The sequence below is a fragment of the Saimiri boliviensis genome, chromosome 14, assembly GCF_048565385.1.
Source record: "Saimiri boliviensis isolate mSaiBol1 chromosome 14, mSaiBol1.pri, whole genome shotgun sequence".
In the NCBI taxonomy this organism is placed as follows: domain Eukaryota; kingdom Metazoa; phylum Chordata; class Mammalia; order Primates; family Cebidae; genus Saimiri; species Saimiri boliviensis.
Window position 1 is genome coordinate 37,403,510 of NC_133462.1, and position 13,597 is coordinate 37,417,106.

At 45.3% G+C, this 13,597-nt stretch overlaps 1 protein-coding gene and 1 pseudogene across 1 annotated transcript in view; one reads left to right on the forward strand and one right to left on the reverse strand.

Annotated features, from left to right (window-relative positions):
• ZNF426 (zinc finger protein 426) overlaps positions 1 to 11,955 on the forward strand; it is a 35,566-nt gene extending 23,611 nt beyond the window's left edge. The window contains exon 9 of the transcript XR_012513450.1: positions 11,916 to 11,955. The gene's annotated coding sequence lies outside the window, so the exon portion shown is untranslated. The remainder of the gene's footprint in view (positions 1 to 11,915) is intronic.
• On the reverse strand, positions 9,283 to 10,578 carry LOC120362766 (14-3-3 protein theta pseudogene; annotated as a pseudogene).
• Positions 11,956 to 13,597: the final 1,642 nt, after the last annotated feature.

A 13,597-nucleotide genomic window follows, 5' to 3' on the forward strand; every position in this document is an offset into this window, starting at 1 on the left:
GCCTGATTATCTGAGGTGGAACAGTTTAATCCCCAAACTGTTCCCTACTCCAGTCTGTAGGAAAAATGTCTTTCATGAAACTGGCCCCTGGTGCCAAAAACTTACGGGACTGCTGATCTGGATTATGTCCCATGTCTCGTCCACCAGTCAACATATTAAGGCTTTCTCCCATGGGACCTCAAGATGAGGTGGTATTTGGAGATGTAGTTTTCTAAAGAGGTGGTTTTAAAATGAGGCAGTTAGAATGTGGCCCTCATTTAATATGACTGGTTTCCTTATAAGAAGTTAAAGAGATATCAGGGTAGCAGGAACAGAATTTTATGTGACATGACCAGAAATGGTATCTGCAAGTCAAGGAGAGATTCCTGGAAGAGACTTCTTTTAAGGCTCATTATGGAGGAAACCATCTTTATCTACACGTTGATCCTGGACTTCCAGCCTCCAAAACTATGAGCAAATAAATTTCTGTTGTTTAAGTTATACAATTTTTTTTTTTTTTGGTCAGCTCTAGGAAAATAATACAGAGAATGTGAGAAAGCCTTTAGATATTCCATAGTCTTTAATATTCATGTTCAGAGTTAAAATGGAGAGAGAACTTATGAATGTAAGAAAATGATGTGTGTGTGTGTGTGTGTGTGTTTGTTTGTTTGAGACAATCTCCCTCTGTTGCCCAGGCTTGAGTGCAATGCCATGATCTCAGCTCACTGCAACCTCTGCCTCCCGGGATCAAGCAATTCTCCTATCTCAGCCTCTGGAGTAGTTGGATTACAGGCATGTGCCACCATGCTCGGTTAATTTTTGTATTTTTAGTAGAGCTAGAGTTTCATCATGTTGCTCAGGCTGGTCAGAAACTACTGGTCTCAAGTGATCTGCCCACCTTGGCTTCCCAAAGTGCTGGGATTACATGTGTGGGCCACCACACCCAGCCTCTTCAGTCTTTGGTCTGCTAAACATGAGAAGACACAAAGAAGACCATTTCAGTCGATCTAAGGCATGTGAAAAAGCATTTTGTGTTTATTATCCCTTAAAGCATCCAAAGTCATCTGGTAAAAGAACTCATAAAACTCAAATGAGGCTGTGCATAGTTGCTCATGCCTGTAATCCCAGCACTTTGGGAGGCTGAGGCGGGTGGATCACAAGGTCAGAGATTGAGACCATCCTGGCCAGCATGATGACACCCTGTCTCTACTAAAAATACAAAAATTAGCTGGGTGTGGTGGTGTGCACCTGTAATCCCAGCTACTTGGGAGGCTGAGGCAGGAGAATTGTTTGAACCCAGGAGGTGGATATTGCAGTGAGCTAAGATTGCATCACTGAACCCAGCCTGGGTAATGAGCAAAACTATCTCAAAAAAGAAAAGAAAAGGTAGAGGCTGGGCTAATGGCTGTAATCTCAGCACTTTGGGAGGCCAAGACAGGAGGATCACCTGAACTCATGAGGTCACAACCAGCCTGGACAACATAGCGAGACTCTGCCTCTATTAAAAAAACGAAAGGTCAGGTAGGGACCTAGTACTCATCTCTTTATGAAACTGAATGCTTGACATCTCGAAAAAATTCAGTGACCAGCAAGGGAATGTCCCAGTAGGTTTTGCTGGTCAAATGGAAATGGAATGAGTACAGCAGCCTGACATTAGCAGCCTTGTGGCTTTACCTATTGGCAGCTAGATCTTTTGGGAAAACTTTATTATAACTTTATCATGCATTCGTCCACCTGAAGCTAAGCTGCTAGCTCAAGAGGACCTGTATTACCTAGCTGGGCCTCTTCAGTCATGGTTGGAATAAGCTGAAAGGTGAATGTGTCCACTGGGTTTCTCCCGACATCCAGCCTTGGAGACCAATCTGGAAGACTCACTGGGGTTAGGACTCATTCCCTTGCTTGTCTTCATAGGACTGACTACCTTTGTATGCATGCCACAAAAATAAGTACCATCTTTGGGGAATTTCTTCCGTCCCTCCCTCCCTTCCTTCCTCCCTGCCTCTGTTTCTCCCTTCCTCACTTCCTTTCTTCTTTCCTTCATTTCTCCCCCTCCCCTCCCCTCTTCCCTCCCTCCCTTCCTTCCTTCCTCCCTCTCTCTGTTTCTCCCTTACCTCCTTTCTTTCTTCTTTCCTTCCATCCTTCCTCCCTCTCCCCTCCCCTCCCTTCCCTCTTTCTTTGGGGTCTTGCTCTGTCACCTGGACTGAAGTGCATTGGTGTGATCGTGGCTTACTGTAGCCTCAGCCTGGGCTCAAGCAATCTTCACTGGGGTTAGGACCTTGTTATTCCCTTGCTTTTCTTCATAGGACTGACCACCTGTGTATATGCATGCCACAAAAACAAGTGAATATTCTTCCTTTCTGTCCTCTCCTCTCCTCCTCCTCCTCCTTCCCCCTTCTCTCTTTCTCCCTCTCTCTTTCTCCCTCTTCTCTCTCTCTTTTCCTCATTTTCGAGACAGAGTCTTGCTCTTGCTCTGTTGCCCAGACTGTAGTGCAGTGACACAATCATGACTCACTGCAACCTCAGCCTCCCTGGGATCAGTGATTGATTTGTCCACCTTAGCCCTTCAAGTAGCTGGGACAGCAGCCACGCACCACACAGCTAAGTTTTTTGTTTTCTGTTTGGTTTTGATTTTTAATTAGAAATGGTTTTGCCGTGTTTCCCAGCTAGTCTCAAACTCCTGGGCTCAAGTGATCCTCCCACCTCGGCCTCCCAAAGTGCTGGGGTTACAAGTATGAGAGTATGAGCCACCACAACTAACCCCTTGATCATTTCTTTTTTTTTTTTTTTTTTTTGAGACGGAGTTTCACTCTTGTTACCCAGGCTGGAGTGCAATGGCGCAATCTCGGCTCACCGCAACCTCTGCCTCCTGGGTTCAGGCAATTCTCCTGTCTCAGCCTCCTGAGTAGCTGGGATTACAGGCACGCGCCACCATGCCCAGCTAAATTTTTTTGTATTTTTAGTAGAGACGGTTTCACCATGTTGACCAGGATGGTCTCGATCTCTTGACCTCGTGATCCACCCGTCTTGGCCTCCCAAAGTGCTGGGATTACAGGCTTGAGCCACCGCGCCCGGCCCTTGATCATTTCTTAATTGAATTGTTTGTTTTCTGTCGATAGAGCTGTTTGAGTTCCTTATATATTCTGGATATTAATCCCTTACCATATGTATAGCTTGCAAATATTTTTTCTCAGTCTGTACATTGTCTCTTCACTCAGTTGTTTGTTTTGTGGTGCAGAAGCTTTTTTTTAATTGCATATTAGGTTTTGGGGTACATGTGAAGAACATGCAAGATTGTTGCATAGGTACACACGTGACAGTGTGATTTGCTGCCTTCCTCCTCTTCACCTATATATGGCATCATTTCTCCCCATGCTATCTCTCCCCAACTGCCTACCCCCCACTGTCCCTCCCCTATTTCCCCCCAACAGACCCCAGTGTATGGTGCTCCCCTTCCTGTGTCCATGTGTTCTCATTGTTCAACACGCGTCTATAAGTGAGAACATGCGGTGTTTGATTTTCTGCTCTTGTGTCAGTTTGCTGAGATTGATGGTTTCCAGGTTCATCCATGTCCCTACAAAGGACATGAACTCATTGTTTTTGATGGCTGCATGATACTCCATGGTGTATATATGCCACATTTTCACTGTCCAGTCTATCATCGATGGGCATTTGGGTTGGTTCCAGGTCTTTGCTATTGTAAACAGTGCTGCAATGAACATTCGTATGCATGTGTCCTCATAGTAGAATGATTTATAATCCTTTGGATATATACCCAGTAATGGGATTGCTGGGTCAAATGGAATTTCTATTTCTAGGTCCTTAAGGAATCGCCACACTGTCTTCCACAGTGGTTGAACTAATTTACACTCCCACCAACCGTGTAAAAGTGTTCTTATTTCTCCACATCCTCTCCAGCATCTGTTGTCTCCAGATTTTTTAATGATCGCCATTCAAACTGGCATGAGATGGTATCTCAATGTTGATTTTAGATCTCTCCTTGTTTCTCATGTGGGCATTTATTGCTATATGTTTTCCTCTAGACACTGCTTTAAATGTGTCCCAGAGATTCTGGTATCTTGTGTCTTCGTTCTTGTTGGTTTCGAAGAACATCTTTGTTTCGACCTTCATTTCATTGTTTATCCAGTCAACGTGCAAGAGCCAGTTCAGTTTCCATGAAGCTGTGCAGTTCTGAGTTAGTGTCTGAATTCTGAGTTCTAACTTGATTGCACTGTGGTCTGAGAGACTGTTTGTTATGATTTCCATTCTTTTGCATTTGCTGAGGAGTGATTTACTTCCAATTATGTGGTCAGTTTTAGAGTAGGTGTGATGTGGTGCTGAGAAGAATGTATATTCTGTGGATTTGGGGTGGAGAGTTCTGTAAATATCTATTAGATTTGCTTGTTCCAGGTCTGAGTTCAAGTTCTGGGTATCTTTGTTAATTTTGTCTTATCGATCTGTCCAATATTGACAATGGGGTATTAAAATATCCCACTATTATTGTGTGGGAGTCTAAGTCTCTTTGTAAGTCACTAAGAACTTGCCTTATGTAACACGGTGCTCCTGTATTGGGTGCATATATATTTAGGATCATTAGCTCTTCTTGTTGCATTGATCCTTTTACCATTATGTAATGTCCTTCTTTGTCTCTTTTGATCTTTGTTGCTTTAAAGTCTATTTTATCATAGACAAGAATTGCAACTCCTGCCTTTTTTTGCTCTCCATTTGCTTTGTAAATCTTCCTTCATCCCTTTATTTTAAGCCTTTGTGTATCCTTGCATGTGAGATGGGTTTCCTGGATACAGCACACCAATGGGTTTTGGCTTTTTATCCAATTTGCCAGTCTGTGTCTTTTGATTGGGGCATTTAGTCCATTTACATTTAGGGTTTATATGGTTATGTGTGAATTCGATACTGCCAATTGGATGCTAGCTGGCTGTTTTGCCCATTAGTTGATGCAGATTCTTCATTGTGTTGATGCTCTTTTTTTTTTTTTTTTTTTTTTTTTGAGACGGAGTTTCACTCTTGTTACCCAGGCTGGAGTGCAATGGCGCGATCTCTGCTCACCGCAACCTCCGCCTCCTGGGTTCAGGCAATTCTCCTGCCTCAGCCTCCTGAGTAGCTGGGATTACAGGCACGCGCCACTATGCCCAGCTAATTTTTTGTATTTTTAGTCGAGACGGGGTTTCACCATGTTGACCAGGATGGTCTCGATCTCTTGACCTTGTGATCCACCCGCCTCGGCCTCCCAAAGTGCTGGGATTACAGGCTTGAGCCACCGCGCCCGGCCGTGTTGATGCTCTTTACCATTTGGTATGTTTTTGGAGTGGTTGGTACTGGTTGTTCCTTTCTATGTTTAGTGCCTCTTTCAGGAGCACTTGTAAAGCAGGCCTGGTGGTGATGAAATCTTTGAGTACTTGCTTGTTTGCAAAGGATTTTATTTTTCCTTCACTTAGAAGCTTAGTTTGGCTGGATATGAAACTGGGTTGAAACTTCTTTTCTTTAAGGATGTTGAATATTGGCCCCCATTCTCTTCTGGCTTTTAGGGTTTCTGCTGAAAGATCTGCTGTGAGTCTGATGGGCTTCCCTTTATGGGTAACCTGACCTTTCTCTCTGGCTGCCCTTAGCATTTTCTCCTTCATTTCAACCCTGGTGAATCTGATGATTATGTGCCTTAGGGTTGCTCTTATTGAGGAATATCTTTGTGGTGGTCTCTGTATGTCCTGGACTTGAATATTGGCCTGCCTTGCTAGGTTGGGGAAGTTTTCCTGGATAATATCCTGAAGAGTATTTTCCAGCTTGGATTCATTCTCTCTGTCACATTCAGGTACACCTAACAAACATAGATTAGGTCTTTTCACATAGTTCCATATTTCTTGGAGACTTTGTTCATTCCTTTTTACCCTTTTTTCTCTAATCTTGCCTTCTTGTGTTATTTCATTGAGTTGATCTTCGACCTCTGATATCCTTCCTTCTGCTTGGTCAATTTGTCTGTTGAAACTTGTGCATGCTTCGCACAGTTCTTGCGTTGTGTTTTTCAGCTCCATCAAGTCACTTATATTCCTCTCTTTAAGTTGTCTATTCTCGTTAACATTTCGTCAGATCTTTTTTTCAAGGTTCTTAGTTTCTTTGCATTGGGTTAGAACATGTTCTTTTAGCTCACAGAATTTTCTTATTACCCACCTTCTGAAGCCTGATTCTGTCATTTCATCACACTCCTTCTCCATCCAGCCTTGTTCCCTTGCTGGTGAGGAGTTGTGATCCCTTGTAGGAGGAGAGGCGTTCTGGTTTTGGGTGTTTCATCCTTTTTGCACTGGTTTCTTCCCATCTTTGTGGATTTATCCACCTGTTGTCTTTATAGTTGCTGACTTTCAGATTGGATCTCTGAGTGGACGTCAGTTTGTTGATGATGAAGTTATTTCTGTTTCTTAGTTTTCCTTCTAACAGTCTGGCCCCTCTGCTGTAGGACTGCTGAGGTGCACTCCAGGCCCTCCTTGCCTGGGGATTACCTGCAGCAGCTGCAGAACAGTAAGTGTTGCTACCAGTTTCTTCTTCTGCTATCTTTGTCCCAGAAGGATATCCGCCAAATATCAGTCTGAGCTCTCCTGTATGAGGTGACTCTTTGGATATACGGGGGTCAGGGAGCTGCTTGAGGAGACAGTCTGTCCTTTATAGGAGCTCAAGTGCTGAGGTATGAGCTCCGTTGTTCATTCAGAGCTGCTGGGCAGGTATGTTTAAATCTGCTGTAGCAAAATTCATAAACACCATTTTTCCCCCAGGTGCTCTGTCCCAGGGAGTTAGGGCTTTATTTATGAGTTTCCATTGTGCTGCTGCCTTTTTTTCAAGGCTGCCCTGCCCAGCAAGGAGGCAGCCTAGTCACTGTCTGCCTGCAGAGGCTTTACTGAGGTGCTGTGGGCTCTGCCCAGCTGCTGTGTGAACTTCCCTGCAGTCCTGTTTATATGGGTGTAGTTAGAACTGCCTCAGCAATGGTGGCCCACCTCTGTAATGGCGGACTCTCTCTGTAATGGCAGGTTCCCTCGGCAACGGCAGGCTGCCTCCGTAGTGGTGGAGTGCCTCAGTAATGGCGGACACCCCTCCCCCACAGAACTGGACATTCCCGGGTTCAGCTGTGCTTGCTGTGAAACTCTCAACCCAGAGTGTTTCCAATTGCTGTTTTTTTGTGGGGGTGGGACCAGCCGAGCCTGATCACCTGGCTCCCTGCCTCAGAGCCTTTTTTTTTAGTTGAACGGTCAGCTCTCTTCCAGGTGTTCCAGTCACCTGTTGAAAAGGCACCGGGATCTGTGTGATTTCTTGTGCGGTGACCCACTGCACAGGCTGAAACAGCAGTGCTGAGATTCGTGGCGCTTTCTTCCCCAGGAATCTCCTGGCCTGGCTCCCTGTTTCAGTCCTTTTTTTTAATCAGGTGAATGGGTGACTCTGCCTTCCCGGAGCTCCAGTCGCCAGCTAAAAGGGCTCCCAGACCCATGTATTTTGTATGGAGAATTGCTGTGCCAGGGCGCCAGTAAAACAGCCGCATCGGCCAAAACAGCCGCACTGGTGACCCGTGGGGCTCCTCCGCCTGGGAATCTCCTGGTCTGTGGGCAATAAAAATCCGTTTGGAAATATGGCGTCTACTCACCCTCTGCGCTTTCACTGGGAGCTGCAATCCTGAGCTGCTCCTAATCGGCCATCTTGGATCTTCCACCCACTTTTTGTTTTTATGTAATCCCATTTGTCTATTTTTGCTTTTGTTGCCTGTAGTTTTCGGGTCAAATCTAAATAAAAATATTATCACCCAGACTAATGTGTAGTCTTTCTCCTGTGTTTTCTTTTAGTAGCTTTACAGTTGCAGGTCTTATGTTTAAAACTTTAATCATGGCCAGGCGCCGTGGCTCAAGCCTGTAATCCCAGCACTTTGGGAGGCCGAGGCGGGTGCATCACGAGGTCGAGAGATCGAGACCATCCTGGTCAACATGGTGAAACCCCGTCTCTACTAAAAATACAAAAAATTAGCTGGGCGTGGTGGCGCGTGCCTGTAATCCCAGCTACTCAGGAGGCTGAGGCAGGAGAATTGCCTGAACCCAGGAGGCGGAGGTTGCGGTGAGCCGAGATTGCACCATTGCACTCCAGCCTGGGTAACAAGAGCGAAACTCCGTCTCATTAAAAAAAAAAAGAAGAAGAAAAAGAAAAACTTTAATCATTTTGAATTACAGGTATGTTAGAGACAGAATGCTTGTTCCTAGGTTACACAAGGAAAAAGCCTCTCACTTTCCCAGTCATCTCATTTCCTCTCTCCCTCACACTAAGTCTCTTCCTCTTTTCTCTCATTCTCTCCTTTGGATCTTTATCAGTTGTTACTTTTTCTACACCTAAGAGTTCTGGACTCTTATTGCCCTGAACTGGAGACAGGGACTTTGTGGCCTGGGGCTGCTGCTGGGAATGTGGGGAGGCCTGGTGCTGGGGCCACTCCTCTGCGGGTGGGGATACTTGGCCTTCCACTCACAGGACACAGTGGCAGTGGCTGGGCCTCGTCCAACCTCCCCTCAGTGCTAGGCTGGTAGTGGTCCCCGCAGGTGCCGCCTTGCAGGGCCTCAGGGGGCTGTTGCTGGGGCTCCCCCACAGCCGCCTTGGCTGCCTCCTCCTGGGCTTCCTCCATGCAGTCACTCTTGGTGGGCTCCTCGGTCTTCCAACATGGAGGCTTGTCCGTCCCCCACCCCGTAGTCCCGTGGCAGGGTCGGTGCTGCATCCCCTACCACACACACTCCCTCACCTCCCGAAACCTCCAGCTCATTCTCACCCTGCCCTCCCACCATTTTCTCTTTCCTTGTTCCCAACCAAGGAATACTTCACTGCCTTCTGTGGCTTTTCTTTCCTATCCCATTTTCTTTTCTTTTCTTTTCTTTTTTTTTTTTTTTTTTTTTTTTTTGGATATGGAATCTCTGTCCGTTGCCCAGGCTGGTATGCAGTGGCGTGATCTCTGCTCACAACAACTTTCACCTCCCAGGTTCAAGGGATTCTCCTCCCTCACCCTCCTGAGTAGCTGGGGTTACAGGCACCCACCACGCCCAGCTAATTTTTTTTTTTTTTTTTTTTTTTTGGAGGTGTAAGTGAATTTTTATTGGGAAGGGAGGTTGTCAACTTAAACTGCAGCAAATAAAGAGTGAATAAGGAAACTCCCTGTTGCCACAGATTTACATGACCTCCTTATGTGACACAGGAGGCATTTCAATTTGTTACCCCTAGCCAGAAATGGCAAGTGCTTTTCCACTCGGTCTAATACTTCTGGATTCCTACTAAAAAGGAATACATAAAGAGCATGGAAAAGTTGCTTATTGAAGGAAACCCCCGAAGAGTAAGGGAGGGAATGTAGAAATTAAGAAGTTATGTGCAACACTCTTCAAATTTTAATTAACTACATTTTCGTATCTTCACAGTAATACAAAACACAGTCACTTGCAGAACTGGTTCAGATTACTTAAATACCAAATACATTTTTAGTCCTCTACATAAGTGTTTGGAAGTTACTTATGTTTATATGAAATGAAGCTATTAATACTTTTCTACAGCAGGAACTGCACACCAGGAAGGCCAAGACAAACACAAATCAAGGAATGAAGCTTTCCCAAAGCTGCAGTGTGAAAAAACTATAAACAGTTGATTCCATACACACGAATGGGTTTCTTTGCTATAGGAAATCCAAGTGGAATAAGGAATGGAGATGTGTAAAAAGGTTTCTTGAAGCAAAGAGGATGACACCCTGTATGGATTTAGTTTTCAGCCCCTTCTGCTGCATCACATTCTTCTCCTGCACTGTCTGATGTCCAAAGTGTTAAGTTGTCTCTAAGCAACTGCATGATGAGAGTGCTGTCTTTGTATGAGTCTTCATTCAGTGTATCAAGTTCAGCAATGGCCTCATCAAAAGCCGTTTTAGCTAGCGTGCAGGCAAGCTCCAGGTTATTAAGAATCTCATAGTAAAATACAGAAAAGTTAAGAGCAAGCCCCAGGCGGATTGGATGTGTGGGTTGCATCTCCTTCTTGCTTATATCAAATGCCTCTTGGTAAGCTCCTTGGGAATTATCTATCGTTTGTTTTCGATCATCACCACATGCAACTTCAGCAAGGTACCGGAAGTAATCACCCTTCATTTTCAGATAGAAGACCTTACTCTCTGGATTAGTTGCATTGGCTATTAAGTATTTATCCAACAACTCCAGGACCGTGGTGCAGATGGATCTCAGCTCGGACTCCACTTTCTCCCGATAGTCCTTAATCAGCTGCAACTTCTTGTCGGAGGTGTCGGTCTTCTGCTCCATGCTCGAGATGACCCTCCAGGCGGACCTGCGGCCCCCGACCACGTTCTTGTAGGCCACGGAGAGCAGGTTGCGCTCCTCGTTGGACAGCTCGGCGCCCTGCTCGGTCACGGCCTTCATGCAGGTGGCCATGTCGTCGTAGCGCTCGGCCAGCTTGGCCTTCTGGATCAGCTCCGTCTTCTCCATGGCGGGCGCGGGGCCGGGGCCGGGGCAAAGGGCGAGGAGAGCTAGGGCGAGCGCCGACCCGGAGCGGGAGGAGATTCACGAGCTTCACGTCTCCGCGGCCGCGACGCGAGTCAATTTTTTGTATTTTTAATAGAGAGGGGGTTTCACCATGTTGGTCAGGCTGGTCTTGAACTCCTGACCTCATGATCCACCTGCCTCAGCCTCCCAAAGTGCTGGGATTACAGGTATGAGCCACTGCACCCAACCCTCCTATCCGTTTTTAGAAACATTCCCCATATTGGGTGCCAGTTAGACTCAACCCCTCTTGACCTAGGGGTTTCTTACCTATCCCGTTTTCCAGAGGCTTGCCCTTTTTTTCCCCTGGCAAGAATTCTATTACCGAGCCCTAACCCCCCGACCCCCCACCCCCACACACACACACTTCTGGAGGTCTCTTTCATTCTTTCCCTCTCCACACACCCTCTCTGGCCTCTAGGCCATATGAAACAGTCACAGAACTTGCAGCTCCGTTTGTTTTGCCCATCTGGCCTCTAGGTCCTCTGAAATGATCACAGATCTTGCAGATTCGTTTGTTTCATCCTGTCTGGCCTCTACACTCACAGAGAGGACTGCACTCATGCATACACACCCATACTCACTCGCCTTCCAGAATTTTGGCCACTAAGGAAGTACTTTGTCACCCCCTTGTGACATTTCCTACCTTGGTCTGTGCAGAGTTGCCGGATAGCATGGAGTTGCAAGCCTTTCTCTCCTTTGGGTTACTGAGAGCCTGGGTATGCTCATTGCATGGGTCTCATACAGGCCACCATTTGTTAGAGACAGAATGCTTGTTTCTAGGTAACACAAGGAAAAATTAGCATTCAGACAAAAAGTTTTCTCAGCAGGGCATTTTTACTTTCTGCAGAAAGGGTGCTGCTCATCAGCAATCTTGCCACAAGAGCACAGTGAACAAAGGAAAGGCAGGCATATTTGTCCTTTACACATTGTGTCCTTACTACTGTGTCTGATCTCCATTGGTTGGAGTCAGACCTCAACGTCTAAGCTAAACCTGATTGGCTAATAACTTAAAACTTTCCTTTGGATGGGGGACCACCTGGGAATACTGGGTACTGTAGGCTTAAAAAAACAAAACAAAACAAAACAAAACTTTCCTGAACAGGTAAAGCAATGGAGAACAAAGGAAAAGAGGAAGCGGCTTTCAAAAGGACCTACAAAAGTAATAACATTTCCAAATAAGGAAGGGACATAGGCTGTGAGCTGGGGGGTGCCTGTGAGTATGTCCAGCACAGATATCTTGGTTAAACTACAAGGATATAGAATGTACTTACAGCTGCGTAGGATAGGGCTTAACAAAGAGTTACTAGCAAAATACAAGAAGGCTTTGAAGAAAGCCATTAAAAGAAGCTATTATTTCTAACATTTATTATTATTATTCTTTAACAGGAAGGGAAGCTTTGAAGAGAAACTTTTTATTTTCTACAAGGTATGATTGATGAACACTGGCATGTAATTTTTTTTCTCCTGCTTTTTCCTTGAATGGTTTTTCGATTTAGATTATGATAGCTTTTTATACTTCTCCATGGAGTATTCCTAAGTTTTCCAAAATTTGAAGTATTTCCATCTCATCTAAAATACAAAAATTAGCTGGGCATGGTGGCATGCACCTATAATCCCAGCTAATTTGGAGGCTGAGGCAGAAGAATCACTTGAACCTGGAAGGCAGAGGTTGCAGTGGGCTGAGATTGCACCATTGCACTCCAGACTGGAGAGCAAGAGTGAAACCTCACCTAAAAAAAAAAAAAAAAACCAGAAAAAAGAAAAGAAAAGAAACCTCCTTTAATAGAGACATAAAAGTGCACACTGGAAGGGTAAGCTGTGGGCCAGGTGTGGTGGCTCACATCTGTAATCCCAGCATTTTGGGAGGCCGAGGCAGGAGCATCATTTGAGCCCAGGAGTTTGAGACCAGTCTGGGCAACATGGTGAAACCCTGTCTCTACAAAAAATACAAAAATTTGCAAGGCATGGTGGCATGTACCTGTTGTCCCAGCTACTGGGGAGGCTGAGGTGGGAGGATTGCTTGAGCCTAGGAGGCAGTGGTTGCAGTGAGCCAAGATTGCAGCACTGCACTCCAGCTTGGGCAACATAGCCAGACCGTGTCTCAAAAATAAAGAAGGGTAAGGTACAAATGTTATTAATTTGTGGAAGCATTTCTGTATCACTCTTCACCTGTTGCAAACAAGATAATTTATTTTGGGGATACATTCAAATAAATGACATGAAGATGAGATTGTCTTTCTGTGTGTCCTATTCTCAGATAAGACTTGTGGCCCCTTAGTTTTCTGTGATGATTTTATATTATCATCTTTCTTTCTTCTTCTTTTTTTTTTTTTTTTTTTTTTGAGATGGAGTTTTGCTCTTGTTACCCAGGCTGGAGTGCAATGGCGCGATATCGGCTCACCGCAACCTCCGCCTCCTGGGTTCAGGCAATTCTCCTGCCTCAGCCTCCTGAGTAGCTGGGATTACAGGCACGCGCCACCATGCCCAGCTAATTTTTTTGTATTTTTAGTAGAGACGGGATTTCACCATGTTGACCAGGATGGTATCAATCTCTCGACCTCGTGATCCACCCACCTCGGCCTCCCAAAGTGCTGGGATTACAGGCTTGAGCCACCGCGCCCGGCCCTTTCTTTCTTCTTTCTTTCTTTCCTTCCTTCCTTCCTTCCTTCCTTCCTTCCTTCCTTCCTTCCATCCTTCTTTCCTTCCTTCCTTCCTTCCTCTCTCCCTCCCTCCTTCCTTCCTTCCTTTCTTTTTTATAAAGACAGGGTTTCACCATGTTGATCAGGCTGGTTTTGAACTCCTGACCTCAGGTGATCCAGCCGCCTTGGCCTCCAAAGTGCTTGGATTACAGGCGTGAGCCACCACGCCCGGCCAATGGTTTTATATTATAAAAATTTTTTGAAAGTTTCTGAATATATTACTTGTTCTATTATGCACATTTTATATATTAATACTTTCTTCATGACTCCATCTGTAAACACTTTCTCATTCACATTATATGTTTATTTAACAGTGAGTTTTGTGAGAGTATGTTTAACTGCCAGCATAAGGGATTTTGTGTGTGTGTG